The sequence below is a fragment of the Zosterops lateralis genome (assembly GCF_965231275.1).
Source record: "Zosterops lateralis genome assembly, chromosome: 11".
Lineage (NCBI taxonomy): Eukaryota > Metazoa > Chordata > Aves > Passeriformes > Zosteropidae > Zosterops > Zosterops lateralis.
The window spans coordinates 18,121,197-18,136,743 of NC_139771.1; the positions used below are offsets into that span (position 1 = coordinate 18,121,197).

The 15,547-nt window shown below is 42.6% G+C and overlaps 1 protein-coding gene across 9 annotated transcripts in view; it reads right to left on the reverse strand.

Moving 5' to 3' along the window:
• The window catches only part of FOXP1 (forkhead box P1), a 390,583-nt gene that overhangs the window by 166,194 nt on the left and 208,842 nt on the right, over positions 1 to 15,547 (reverse strand). Inside the window, exon 1 of one of the 9 annotated variants that reach the window (XM_083869349.1) lies at positions 8,579 to 8,871. The exons of 6 other annotated variants lie outside the window; for them this stretch is intronic. The gene's annotated coding sequence lies outside the window, so the exon portion shown is untranslated. Of the gene's footprint in view, positions 1 to 6,722; positions 6,758 to 7,207; positions 7,312 to 8,578; positions 8,872 to 15,547 lie in introns of those variants that run through there. 2 more of the 9 variants (XM_083869347.1, XM_083869350.1) reach the window with 2 other exon arrangements.

Sequence of the window (15,547 nt, forward strand, 5' to 3'; positions counted from 1 at the left end):
ATGCTTTTGGATTTTAACATGATCCTGCTATGATACACATCAAGTATGGTGTGTTTTTCATTTTCAGCACTGTAAGGAAAGCCCATAAGCATGATAAGGTCTAAATAAGTGTTTACATCTAACAGGCAAGGCAGATTACACACCAGGCAGTGACTGCATGGCACGGGTTGCTTTGGAAGAAAAGACAGGATTTAGAATCCACAGACAGCTCCCAAGTCACTCAAAGATACAGCAGGCAATTTTTATATGCTACATGGCTAAAAAAAAAGGATTTACCCCATGACAAATCAAAAACAAAGAACTGGTGTCATTGTTTTCTGCTTCCACCCAAATGTGGAGTCAGGTCTCAACTGGAGAAAATGGTGCACTACATTAATTTACCTCAGCAGCAGATGAGGACAAAGATGACCACCAGGGAAGATTGGGTTAGAAGGTTAAACCCAGAGACTTATGCTTTTGACTGTTTTGGAGCATGACAGTAATGGTGGGTGGAATGTCCCCACCTCATGGACCAAAGCTGATGGACGAAGGACACACTCAAGAATTGGTGGAAGGTGCCTCCAGCAGCCACTGTGGTGGAAAGAGATGCTAAAACCCACATGCCAGAACAGTAAAGAAGTACATCTCATTTTCCAGCACTTCTCATGCAACAAATGGGAAGTGAGAACCTGGATAAATAAGCAGTAGGGTCAGAGGAAGCACCAAGCAAAGCTCTGACAGCAGCAAGAAGAATGTGCACCACTGAGGAGCAGATCCATCACTGCCTGATCACGATTTGTTGGCTTGCCCTTCTGAGCGAAATATCTCTGGGACACAGAAAATAATTCACAACTAAACTGGTCAAGAAATTATTTATTGTCTCTAGGACTGCAAAATGGTCCTGGAAAGACAAAAAAAAAAAAAAAAAAAAAGAAAGTAGAAATTGCAACAATTTTTCTAACCTATAGGACCAAGAAAAAGATGGATTATTTATTGTATGTGGTCAGAAAAAGATCATAGTTTTTGAGAACCTTTTCCATGACAAATTTCATGCTCTGTTTTACCTTTTGAAGCACCCCAGCCAGTATCAGCTCAGCTGCACAGGGCTCTGGCCCCTCTGCTGGTTGTGACCACCCTACAGATCCCAGCAGAACTGGCAGCAGCTACCAAAGAAATGAAGCTGGAAACAGAGTTTGCCAAGGGACCATGTTTAAACTTTCAAAAAATTATTTTAAAAGAAGAAGTAAACACCTTTAAGCAAATTTTTCTTTAAGAACAGCAATTTACAAGCAGTCAACTTCTATATAGCTTAAACTAGATGCTTGTACAAAACAAAAGCGCTTTGTTAAAATACCTCCGATAGAAAACTGGTATTTCAAGGGAAAAAAAAAAAGATAAAACTGTTTATTTCTTCACTGAAGTCAAATGTGAGTTGACATGAATAATCACAGTTTGGTTTGATCATTAAGTGTCATGTCATGAAAAATCAACCTGTGAGAGCTTTCTGCAAGAATGATTATTATTTGTCTTTTTGAGCACACCTAAATGAGCTGAGATGATCGTACACCGAGGATGGCTGAGATAATTGTCTCTTCCCAGCACAGAGGAGATGAACTTACAGGAGCCTATTACTGAAGTTTGTCATTCAAAATTGTGAAAGAAAAATGCAAAGCAAGGTTGACTTTATGCAACATAATTAGGTTCTGTGGGAACTGAACTGAAACTCCAGGTGAAGTATCACAAACCTTGATTCTGGTCTGAATACAACCAACACAGGGCTGGAGAAGCTGTTATGAATAGTGATTTATTATAAGAAATAATAACACTCCACAACTGCTTCCATGACAGGCAGGAGACCTGGTTCTGACTTAAGAAATTTAATGGTAGAAGAGTCCACGTCCATCTCACGTGTTCTAGAAAGCAGAATGATTCTCTTATCAATTCTGCAAAGAAAAATGCATTTTTAAAGCTTAAAATATGCGGGTTATTACCTGTGCAAGTATCTTTCTTTTTTCTATATATATAAAAATTCTATGATGTTTCATGTTATGAGGGATACAGAATGATTCTGAATTATTAAAGGTGACACAAGATGTTTTTCTCCTATGAAAGGACCAAAGGTAGACTGCAGTACCAGCAGTACCAACAGCTTGTGAAACCTTTTCCTGAAATCAAGGGGCACATAATAAAAGAACTGTTCTGACTTAATGTCAGCTTGGTTTAAAAATTTCAGAACAGTGATCAATTTCTTCAGATTCCCATTTTAACCCGCACAGAACTTTTTCTAGCTTTGATGCACAGTCAAACACCAAGTCAAAGCCCTGCAGCTGGGCCCATCTCTTTAGTGAATATGTTACGTTCAAGGTAATGGAGCAAAATTTCAGCGAAGTGAAATCAAAAGAAGGCACTCTGTCAACAGGAGGACAACAGCTGATCATCTTCCAGATGATTTGGAGAGAAGCAAGGAACAGCCAATTTCTTAAGGACATGGTCAAAATTGGGAAACATAGGTCAGATGTGAACCTTGCCTGAAATAAAACAATCTTTCTGATCACTCCAGTGTCTGTGTTTCAAGGTAAAAAAAATAGAAGCTAAAGGAATCCTAATTCTGAAAAAGTTCTTTGCTAATGCATTAAAAATAAGTCCATAAAGTCCATAACACCACCAAGACAGATGCTGCCGACACACATCTGAGCTCCACTGGCCTATTAAGATGAGCAAGGTTAAGCATGGAGATTAGTAGGCAGGAGGTGGGCGCTGAAGTGTGCCACTGCTGCAATTCTGCTACCAGTATAGTTTCTGAAGACTAAGCAGCATTGTTTAATGTCAGCATGAGGGAGGATTTACTGACTGAAGCACCTGTCAGAATAAGGACCCACTCCAAGTCTGAAAGACTAAGGGACTGATATTCAGATGTCTTTAGATGCCTCATCATACACGGAGGCATCTGGTGAGGCATTTTTAAGATTCCTCAATAAGCACCAATCCATATCTTTAAGCATATCATCACCTTTAAAAAACATCCCTGGAGTCTTCTGGCCTTAAAATCCCTGTTTATATATGCTTTCAGACTCAATGTGGACTACAAATTCACAATGCAGCCTGTGTGTTTCAAAGTTTCTTCGAGGCTGATATTTTTCATGTTAGTACTTGGAGGTGTTTACAAATACATATATGCATATAAGGATCATTAAGCATTTCCATCCCCTGGGATCAGTGGTAGAGCAAAAATGTTGTCATAAAACAACCCTTCTTTGCCACATTTGTGAAAGATTTTAAGCTAACAAAAAGTTCAGTCTTTATTCCAGGGCAGTTAATTAAGGTTGACCAAGTCAGGCAGAAGTAAATTAACTTGGCTGATCAATTATTTATATGAAGCAGAATAAATGCCCTTAAAGAACTTGGCCCAGCCATGAAAGGACATGTAAATTAAACACAACACAGATTTATAAAATGTATTTCTACTTTTATAGGCAGAAGATTCAATGCTAAAATCAGTTTTAAGTGACTGATCAAATCACTCGATCTAGCCCAAAATGCTCCAGCAGGCATTCTATCCATACGTGCATAGTTTATAAATAAAAGTTCTACCTATTTGTCGCAAGCAGCTCCCCAGAATAATTTTAGGGCATTTATCTGTGTAATTATTAAAAGCAAAACCCCAAACAGTTTGGAAGAATTCCACAACAACGTAACACCGCGAAGACAGGATTTTACCTCTTGAAAACGAAACGCGCTCCGGAGTGCGACCAGCAAGGGAACACAGAGAGCAGGAGCAAAGCTGCTGCCTCCCCACAGCACAGGGACACACAAACACCCTGCAGCACCAGGCTGGCACTGCCGTGATCCGCAATGAGAACCCCACAGCTCTCCCAGGAGAACCCTGCCCCACTCACAGGTGGTCTCTTTTAGTCCCAGTATCTTTGGAGCAAGTGCCCTGCCAGGGAAAGCACCTCAGGCTCCACGTCCTACCACCAGTAGTGAATTTTTCCAGGAACATGTTCTGATGTCCCCCAGCTGATGCCAAAACACCCATCTCCTGCAGCTGACACCCCGTGCCTAGGCTGGTGAGGCAGCCAGCAGCACCATCCTGCCATCCATGAGTTCAGTAAAAGAAAAAGGATTCACTAGTGGAAATTAAGAGCCTTGTGTAAGGTAAGGCTTGATGTGCCGTGGGGGAAGGCGTACAGATGTTCAGCTGCTCATTTACTAAATTACACCATGTCACAATTAACTGTGAATCAGCCAGCTTCACATGAGCAGCTCAAGGGCTGCCACCATGCTAAGTGCAGAAATAATGCTGGGGAGGGAAGTCCAAACTAGCCAGGTGGACCAGACGACTTCTCTTTGCCTGTGTTTGTGGTTAGCACGACTATTAGAGAGAGCTATCCCAACATATGGCATGATTTAACTAAATCAGATCATGCTGAACTCACCAGCCTTTCTCAACTTACAAACCCCTCCGCTCTCGTCATTGCAGATGGGTGAACACCCGTCATGCTTTTAGAGTTTTCAGTAGCCGTCATTTATCCTGCTGACAGGGTGTATTTTAGGTATAATTATGTACTAACTAACTATAGATCAACTGTCAGTACATTAGGGTACTTTTTGGATAAAACTTCATGCTTACCCCTTTGAAGGCCACTCGCCTACACACTTACTGGTGGTTGCTGAATTGTGCAGGAGTAGGAGAAAGGAGAAGGGGATTCAAAGTGCAATTAAGGATCATCTTTAGGAATCAACCAAAATAGTAGCAAACAGAGCAAATCAGGCTTTGCTGTCCTAAAAAGTGATGCTGAGTCACGTCTGACAGCGGGGTTTGGAGGAGGAGAGGCAAACCTGGAGCAAGGCAAGAGAAGGAACATGCACGGGATGTGTGGAAAGAGGAAACAAAGAGACAGCGACGAGGTGAAATCCTTTGATATTTCCTCAGCTTAAAGAGGTAATTCAATGCATTAAAATGGATCCTTGAAATTTCAAAGGATGAAACTCGCACAACAAAGATTGTCGAGAGTGCTATTTTCTAGGATTAGAACAAAAACGTATTGGGATTTGCTATATGATCTTACATCGCTGAGCAAGACTGTACACTTGCTGTTATGCAAGCACCATCTTCCAATAGAGAATTTTCATAATTATAACAGAAAGGCGTAAATTTTCTAATGCATGGCAGTTCAAAAAGTAATCAAGAGAATGAGCCTGAGGGCTATTTTAATGTATGCAAAGCTAGTGACCCACAGTAAATGGGAGGTAGGCTTCAATGAATGCAAAGTAATGCACACATACTAAAGACCTGGTCTGATGAGGGACGGCTAAAATTAACACCCAATTAATTTCCGAATTGACAAACAAATGAAAGCCATAAATCTACTTTCTCATTAATTTTCTTGTGGTATAATTTAAAGCAGTAATATGAGGGCAAAAACTGAGCATTATCCATCATAAATATCAAAAAAGATAGCACTGTAACACCATAAATTATGCATATTACCTGTTGTTAAAAATGATTAATGTATTATCAACTTTATCGTGCACTGTATATGTCTAGACATATCTGAAATCTGAAATTTCATTTAGTGCTTAGGAAATAAAGGGTCCAGAAGAAATAGGATTACCCACAGCGCATCCTTGGCTCTGCCTCCTGAGCTCTCACCTCGGCTGGACTCATCCCAAGCCTTGGACTGGTGGAGTTTAAGCACATGGCAGAGGTGATGTGCTGGATTCCCCAGGAAGGGAAACAAATCACACTGCTCCTGGAGCACCCCTGCAGCCCATGGCCCTGGCACCCGGTTTATACAGGGCTGCTCCCCTTCCCTGCCCTGCTGACACTGGGGTAGAGCTACTTGGTGATGCAGAGCCATGGGGAGGGGACAGAAGTAAAAAAAAGGAGCAGGAAAAGTGAAGCTGTAATTAAATTCAGTGAATGAAAAGCCCATGCTTTCCAAAACTGGTGGCGTACAACACCTTGGCCAAAAGAAGGACACAGGTTGCCCCACCTCCTCCTGTGGGTAATGATGGTGACCAGCCTGGCTTGTTATCACCCCTGATGGGTTTATGTCCACTTGACACCCTCAAGTCTCCTGAATGGCAGCTTCACCTACTCCTGTCTAGAACCACAATTTTTAATTTAACTATATGCAATGGCACAACCTATTTCACTGTTGGGGTGCATGGCTCACGCTGCCAGGGTTCCTTCTTTCCAGCAGCAGAGTGTTATCATCAGGGCCACAGCGACCTGAAATCATTTGGAGGCAGCTCGGTGAAAGGCTGACTGATGCTCTGCAGGAGCTGAAATTTAAGACTGCTGCAGTGAGGAGAAGGGAAGGGGAATCAGGAGCCTAATCCCACTTGTGCCACACTGACTTACTGTGAAATCATGGTCAAACAACTTAAGTTGTCAGAGAACCAGTCAGTGCAGTTACCCCTAAGGAAGTCTCTTCTGCTGAGGGTATTGCTGACCACAATCAGTAAGAACAGAGATTAAGCAAATCCAAGAAGAATTAATTGAAACAGACATTAAAAAGGTTGCGATTTACTCTGTTCAAAAGAGCTGGAGTTGGTCACCAAGAAAAAACAGTGCACTAAAACATACAAAGCTGTGAAGACAACAGGTCTCACTCCCCTCCATGAGGTAAGACCCAAAGCACTAGACAGACAATGGACAATTCAACTTTCCTCAAATCAGATTTTTCGCATTCTCCCTTCATTTCACACATGCACACAGAACTTACTCCCAGTCTCACCTTGGATAAACAAAACCCCTTTGCAAAGCCAGCTCTATCTCAATCTATGCCTCTCAGCTTGACAGCTATTAAATCCATATTCAGCATGAAGCTCATGCCATAGATGCATAAAAGCTCTAGAGCTGGGCCACTTCCAAGTGACTGGCAAATATGATGTAATCATTTACATACCATCATCAGCAGAGTGAGGTTCCTTCCTCTCTCTTGGGGAGAGCTGTCTTTCAGCCGTGAGCTTGACAGAAATCATCCTTACCATCACCGGGAACATCGTTTATTTGGAAGGAAAGGAATGGCGAGTGGCCAAAAAAAAACTCCCCAAGCCAAACCAGAAGCCATAGTTCTCTGTACCACATGACTCTGTGACTGCTACCACATGGACACGAGCACCAGAGGAGTGACCCCTCCAGAAGGAAGCTCACAAGAGGAGCATGGTGAGGTGCAGAGTTCCCTGTGTGCTGGCCCCGTGTCCCTGGGGAGGCACCCACCTGCTCATCCCAGCCCAGGCATCACGGCAGCGTGGGGCTCCCTGCGTTCCGTGCAGAACAGGAACAGAAACTGCAGAGCTGTTCTCACAGCCAGGACTTATTTGTTTGCATGCACACTGCTCTGAGCTTGCATCACAAACTCTTGCAGTCTGCCTCACGGAAAAACAGGCGACTGTTCAACCAAATAAAAGACCAAAGTTGCATTTAGTAAATACAGTCAGTTTGTGCCAGACAGCAGCAGCATTGCTACAACAAGATAACATGAAACCTCGTACCAAGTGCTGGCTGTAGATGAATTAGACTCCCACCCTCCATGCACATCTCCATTAAAGCATATCTAAACTCTCTAGCAGCCTCCAGAAGTCAAAAACCACCTCAAAGCCAGGTGCAACTCTAACAATTCTGCACCATGCCATTTTCACTTCACTATTTTCACTTTGTTCAAGGTAGCAACGATTTGATTCATGGCAGTAACACGAGTCAATTAATGACCAGCTTGTCCACTTAGACACTTCAGGTACCTCCTGCTCACCTCCAGCCCTGACAACGCTCCAGCAGTATGTTTGGATCACTGATCCAAACTAGGGAATACAGCAGATCACATTTTTATACATGTTTTGCTGTCTTCTTTGCCAAGGGATGAAGAGGACAATTATTTAATTTTATCCTTTCTAAGAATTTGTACCCAAGTAATCTTAATAAATTAATTCAAATATAAAGGAACAGACAACCTCTTCACATTTTAACAAATTATTTCACATATACAGGATTAGACAACACCTTCACACAAAAAGAGTTAACACTTCTTTCTCAAGGTCACTCAAAGAGGGTTTACTCCTTTTGTGTGAAAAGCCCTAGCCATTTACTGTTAGTGCTAACAGGTCCTGCCTGGCATTTGAAATCCAAGCCCCACTCAGAAACAACAACAAACAATAATTTTGAAAAACAAAGATGGTGTGAGCGAGTTTTTCTTGCTCGTTTTCAAAACAACCCAAAAGCAACAACTACCAGGATGGTAATTAGGACTCCCAGAAACCGAAGAACAAACAGGCAGCACAGAGAAATTAGCAGATGTAAACGCAGTTTTCCAGTTATAGAAAGAAGAAAAGCAGCTTCATCATCTCACTTGCAGGAGGAGGAGCAACAAAGCGCGTTTTTAAATTTGGTATTTTCTCTCCATTCAAAAGGCTCTGCTTCTAAAACAGATTTTCCTCAGATCTCCTCAGAAGTAAAACTGAAAGCTTTGCCTTTTCCAACTCCATCGAGGGCACATGCATCAATTAAAATCCGACATGAGAAAAGAGGGAAACCGAAAAACCCCCGACCAAACGCTGACAATAGAACACAAGGTCATACTCTTGGGGTGATTACCTGGTTCATAGCCCTAAACCTTTTTCCTAGACCTTCTACCTCCTTGTTTGCTCCATGCAGGATTTTCTAGCCATCAGACTTCTACTGCTGTGCTAGTCGTCTTGCAGGAGTGCTCTCTCCCTTCTGAAAAAAGCAAACAACTGGATAGATATCATTACACTAAGGAAATCTCTTGGAAAAACCAAACAACTTGCTAATCTTTCTAGCCCCTTCACCCAAGTTAAAGATAAGCAAAGCAAACCAAAGTGAGTTTCAGCCACATTCCAGGGACAAGCTCCCCTTTTTCTCCTTTATCAAAATCCCAGCATTTAAAGGTTTTTTTCCAGACCTTGCAGGATAAACTGCTGCTCACACCCGCAAACAAAGCAATATTTGTTTAATAACTGATTGCTGCCATGGGTACAGTAAACAAGGGGCCCAGCATTTGTGTTTATGAACAAATACATCATCTTGCAAGAGCAATTTAACATTAACCAGGTGGAATAATCAACAGATTTCATAGGTGACACTCGGGGCAGGACTAATGTAAACAGAGCAGGGAGGAGAAAGGGGCCACTCTTAGGGAATCAAGGTTGAGGCAAATGCATTACAGAGTAAACAGCTGGGAAGAACTCAAGACAAACAAATAGTCATTCTTCTGACATTTCGAGAAGCAGAAAGGTTGTACGTTACATGCATCAGCTGCTGACCACCATGAAATCAAACCAGTTGGGGACCAGGCCTTCTTGTTTACACAGTGCCATGTTTGCTTATAAACAACAATTTGCTGTTACCAACCTCGCATTACTCATTGCATAAACGAGCAGATCAAGTGAAATCCTGTTAACTCTTCTGTGGATTGAGGGTTTTTTTCCTCCCCTTCAAAAACAACAAACAAAAAAGCCTTTGCAGTCTTGCTGTGCAACCTCAAGACAACAGGCAGCAGGGGAAAATACAGAGCTGTGCATCTGTTCCGATAAAGGGGAAAGAAAGGAGCTGAAAACACTTGAAAGTGTTTCACAAAACAAGATTTACCGGCCAAACCACTGATGTGAGAGATCCATTTGCATTTAAAAAAAAAAATCAAAACCCAGAAAAACAACAACTGCGAAAGGTGGGGTGCAAAAATCTTCATTTCACTCCTAGAACAAACAAGCAAAACAACAGCTTTTGACACAGCCCAACCTGCCCAGCACAACCATGGGCACATGTCGTTTACACACACACCCATGGCCATGCCAGGGCACTGCAGCAGCAATGAAGCCATGGTTCAGCCCTCTTCCCCCTCCTTTCTCTGTCCCACCCTCAGCCCCCTTGCCTCTGTCTCCCATCACCATTCTCTGATCTTTGTAAATCTCCCCAGCTCCTCTTTGTTAATCCAGAAGTCCCCTGGATGTCTTGCTGCAATCAAAACCTCTGACCCCCAATTTCTCCCCACCCAACATCCCTCTCCTGGCCCGAGGCTTTGTGACTTTAGTCCTCAGGGTGCTCAGGACACCCAAATCCCCTGGGTCTGCTGCCTTCCAGAAAGCCTTTCCTTCCCCATCTCTCATCCCTATAACACTCATGAAATTTCCTAATGCAGGGCTCCTCCAGGGAGGTTTCTCTAAGTTGTCTATCCTGAACACGGATTTCGGGGAAGATCTGAAGTACAGGGAGAGAAGATGGATGGTCCTAAAGGTAGAGGTTAATCCAGGGCTCCGGGTTACATTCCTGCCCTGACACAATCCCTGCATGGGACCTCCATGGGTCTCTTCATCCCCCTCCTATGCAAAACAAGCCCTTTAAGATGTTGTAGCAATCAGGTAGGGTTAGTGGATGTAGTTGTGGGCTATATATCATGGGTCCTTTTTCCTCCCAGCTGCACCATTGTCCCTCCCTGCTTCACCCCTACCTTCTGATGAGCACCAGCATCACCGCCAAGCACTGAGGAAAATCATCACAGCCTCAAATCTATGAAGCATCCAAGGTCACAGCTGGCCCTGGCACTAATCTCCCCTCCCTTGCCATTTCATGTGCAAACAGCATGATGGCCAGAAGCCTCCCTCCTCATCATTTTTTTTACAAGTTTTAGAATATTTGTTACTTTTTTTCACAGCACAATCCTGGACATCCACAGCTGGCCAAGAACCTTCGTTTTCTTTTTCAGAAAATATTTAGCCTTTTGTTGAAGTTAAAAAAAAAAAAAAAAAAAAGAAAAGAGGTTCAAAACCATGAAATCAGTACAACCTACTAATAAGACAGGTATTTAAATAAAACCCAAATGCAGTATTGTTCAGGCAACTGCCTATTTTTTAATACATCAGGTTGACAGCATAATAGCAGGCAGGATGAAAGGTGCGACTCGAGGACGGGGTTGGCGTCCGCACACCAGGAAAACAGAAGTGCTGCCCCATTTCCTGTGCTGCAGCAGAGTATTTCTGATGTCTGGGGCTGCCGGGGACTTAACTCTGAATTAATGATTACACACAATACCCTCCTTTCTCCCCTCCCTGCAGGACAGCGAGGGCCAGCCTCACCGAATGACTGTGGGCAGGCAGGCACGGGTCACGGGGGATTTAGATATTTCACAGCAGCTTCAAAAATTTAGACACTGCAACCTGAAGGCTTCTGAAAGCATCAAGCTTCACATAAAAGTCCTGATATTTCCCTACTTGAGACAACTGCTCTCACCTCAGCCGTGCTGCCTGTTCCACGCTCCTTTTCCAGCACGTAAAATCACAGTTTATTCAGTACAAAGTAACTACACTATGATAAAAACTATAAGCATATCATTCAAATGCTTTATTGGTCAAATAGATGGATGCTTTTATTAGTCCAACCTTTTTTGTAATGGAGTGCCACTGATGACCCAGTGTTAGCCTCATTCCCTGCTATTAATCACACTTCTAAGAGCTCATTTTGCTTTAAAATCTTAAGAAATTGCTATAATTTAAAGACATGGTGTCTACATAATGGGAAATGCTTCACAGATTGTATCATTCCATATAACACAGAATTTTTATGGCAATGCTGACCACGATACCAAGGTATTACAAAACTTGAATAAAATATTTTATGAAGAAAATCTAAATGTAAACTTCCTTTTGCATTTGTGGTTTGCCACATCCATAATGTTTTAATCACAGCCTTTTGGGAGTTGCAGTTTTCAACTGCATGTGGCTTACACAGATTAACACTACAAAAACACTCCCTGAACAAATATAAACAGAACAAAACAAAATTAAATGAAAATTAAATAAAATACAAGGATGGACCATGAGAGAAAGACTGCTCAAGCTATACTTGTGCAATTTTCACACAAGGCATTAATCCTTTTGTCAACTGTATTATCTTTTTCCTTTTTTGCACAGGGAAAACAGATGATGTTTACTATGAAAAACTTTTATGACAAAGTGGAAGCATCTTACGAATTTACCTACACAGAGAATTAAATTAATATAATGATGGTCCTAACCCATATTATTAAAATGTACTTTGCAAAATGTTTTGACAATGTTGACTGCTGCAGAAGGGAAAACACATTTAAGACAATTTCAGCCAAATGCAGAAGCAGAAGCCTTTCATTTTTCAAATGCAAAGTAAAAAGCATCTTTAAACACCTTCTCATGAAAGAAAATGCAGTGCAATTATGTTATATGGCACACACAAAAGCATGTTCTTTTCCTCAGTTCTCTAACAAGATATTAGTACCTCTTGGCCTTAGGAATATTATGTGTAAATCACATCATATTCATAGTGTCTGAATTAATTATAATAGGAGCTGGAGAGAAATGTTAACTTTCCAGGTTGTTGCTAAGGATTAGCCCTTGTTTACAATTCTGTATTTATAGAACAAGAAAAATTTGTCAAATGAAGGGCAAAGAGGAAAGCAAAAACACAAATTTAGCTTTGATTTCCAAACAAATCAGATCTTGCAACCATTCCCTGAGAAGAAAACCACAGTTTTTAATGTGAAGATGCAAATGAGTCTCAGAATATAAAAATGTTTTATAATTCTGTGCATTCAACACTACTAGATGTTATTTAAAGAATTTATGTTAACATTTCTCATCCTCGCACAGCAAGTCCAAGATGCTGCAAACAGCATCTATTTAAAATGGATCGTGTTGCTGTGGGGCACAGGGTAGAGCTCAGGAGGCTGAGGCACAAGGGAGCAGGGCATTTGCCCCCCTGGCACCAGACTGGGATTCAGGGACTGCTCCAAAGGGTTGACAAGGCAGTGGGCAGGAGGAACAAGCGTTGAACAAGCAGGACTCTGGCTACATGGAGATGTGCAGAACCATCCTGAGGGAAAGTCATGACTTTTAAAACCACTGCAAAGGACACGATGGTCTTCCCAAATGCACCCAATCTGTGAGGTGAGCAAACACCTTTAAGAGAAAGGCACTCAGGAACCCAAGAAAGGTCCTTCATGCCAAAGATGGTGTTTCTGGAGAGCTCTGAGAGGCTGGATGGCTGAAGACTCAAAGTCCATGGGATGGGTCCCAGTGAGCAGAGAGCCAACGCTCTGCAGGGACTTGCAGGTCTTGGCCACCTTGGCAGAACTGGCCAGGGAAGTTTGTACTGCTTTCTATTCTGAGGATAAAGAAAGCACTTCGGCCTCCAGCACTTTCATTTCTTTGCACAAACAAAGGCACACCCACTACAATTAAATTGCAAAACCCTTTTCATTAGGACTCCTTGTTTTCACACACTTCAAGCCTTCCAAGACCAGGAGTCCCTCTCATGCTCCCATCAGTGTGTGCTGTGTGTGGAAAACTAAGCAAGGGCTCTTTAGTGGTTTCAGTTTATGGAGAAGCAAATGGAAAAATGCTTTTTCCCCTTAAAAAAACCCCATAACCACCAACTTCTGAGCAGGGTGACTTGCAAAAACGCTGAGCATCCACAATGGAGAGCATCTAAACCCCCGCAAGAATCAGGCCCATAACACAATATAAAAAAATGTACTTAGCTAAGCTTTTGTGGAAACGCAGATGGACTCTTTGCCTTGCCCTGTCCAAGGGCTGTGGCTCTCAGATTACAGCAAGGACAGCACAACACATCAGGGGAACCAAATGTGTCTGTGCACGCTGGTTTGTTAAGCTAAGACACAAACACACACACACGTGCTATCTAAGCACCCAGCATGCCAGTTCACATCAGCCAGAAAAGAATAAGTGGGACAGAAGAGGTGCCTTCACTCCCCATTTTTTTTTTTTTTTTTTGATGTTTCCTTTCCCAGGAATAGCTCCAGTCTCAGTCCAGAGCAAAGATTCCACCCCATCACATTTCTGTGCAGGAGATGTGTACATGCAGCACATGTTCCTCAACAGCCACACACATGGATCCCAAGCACCCAAAAATACAGTTGGTTCTCTCCACACTGGCCCAATAGAGAAGCGGGAAAAGAAGCATGATTTTTTTTTCACCTCAAAATTTCATCCTGTGCCTGAGAAAACTCCCTAAAAAAGCTCTGTCGAAACCAATTTGTTTCTAACTCCCCCAAAAAAGCACATATGCCTACTTTTGAGTCAGGATGCAGGAAACCGAGTTCTTAATCCCTCTTCTGCATTCACCCGTGGCTAAGGAGCAATGCCCACCTCTAATCCACCATCAGCCATGCCTGGGAAAGGGAGAGACAACAGCAGAGAGGATCTGCAGGACACCAAGTGAGCCTCTCCAGCTTGTCTTGGCCAATGACAGTGAACAATCCTGTAGCTGCCCATACCTTTTTCCACGCCATGATGCCAGTGGAACAGAAAGCCTCCCAATCGAGAGCACTGTGGCCCCATGACCTCTGCAGAACCAGCTGTTCAGCCCTGGGCTGGGAGGGTCCTTCACTGCCAAGCTCGGCAGAGGTTGCTCCGTGCTCCAGGAAATGGCCTTTCTGGTGCTGAACCCCCGGCAGCATGTGGAGGCCGTTTACAACCAGGAATGAGTGTTTAATGTTCAAAATCTGCTCTGAAGACTGTATTTGAACATCTCCAGCCACATGCAGGTGCATGGTCCCACAGATGTGCTGGCTCCTGAACACTGTAGAGCTAAAGGCATGTGGCTTCCTGCTCCAAGGGCTTGTGAAAGAGAAGGATACACTCTATTTACAGCCTATTCCAGACAAGACCATTCAATGTCAGGATGTGCCGTAAGAGGGTAATTTGCACCCTAAACCGGATTGTACGATACTGCAGTCACAGACTGTATGATCTCTTCCTTTGGATTAAAACTGTTTGCACAAGTCAAAGCAGAACAAGGAGAGTAACAAAACATACAGTGTATTTTGTTCTCCACTGCAGCCACATATTTCAACTGCCTCAGCCGAATTCTTAGAGTAAACACAGCTTTAAAAGAAAATAACTTGAATAAAGAGCTTCTAGAAAGTTCTGACTGATTATGCATGCAAGAATTCTGCTACTGCTTCCTCCCATCATCTGAAAAATAAACCAAACACCCAACTTCCACAACTATCTACAAAAGTGCTATTTTTCTGAAACATGTTACAATGCTATCTGAGGTCTGCAAGTTATAATGAATGCATCTTGTTTTGCAAAATACACAGAGGAGCTCAATTAAATGAACAACTGTAAAGGAAATAGAGCTGATAAAGGAATTAATGCTCTGTGTGCCAGATCATAACATAACATCTAGGATAACAAAGCCATGTCAAACATGCAACCGCTCAAGACTTTCAAAAATGAAATAACAAAGTAAACCCCCAAAATATTTAATCACACATAATCAGGATGTGCAAAAGCTATTTTCAATAATTGACAAGGGGAGCATGGGCAGCAACAAACGGACCTCTTGCAGCCGTTACTTCAAGACCTACTAAAAACATAAAAAGACGGATTGTTTTGTAAACGACCACCTGCTCCGCTGGCGATCCGCTCCTTTCTCACTGCCCAACCCGCCCTTTTCCAAAAGACCACGCTAACCCAATTTCCCATCCGCCAAGGCATGGCTGAAATTACTTCTCAAGTCTTGAGTCTGCAGCTCGGTCTCCTTTTTCTC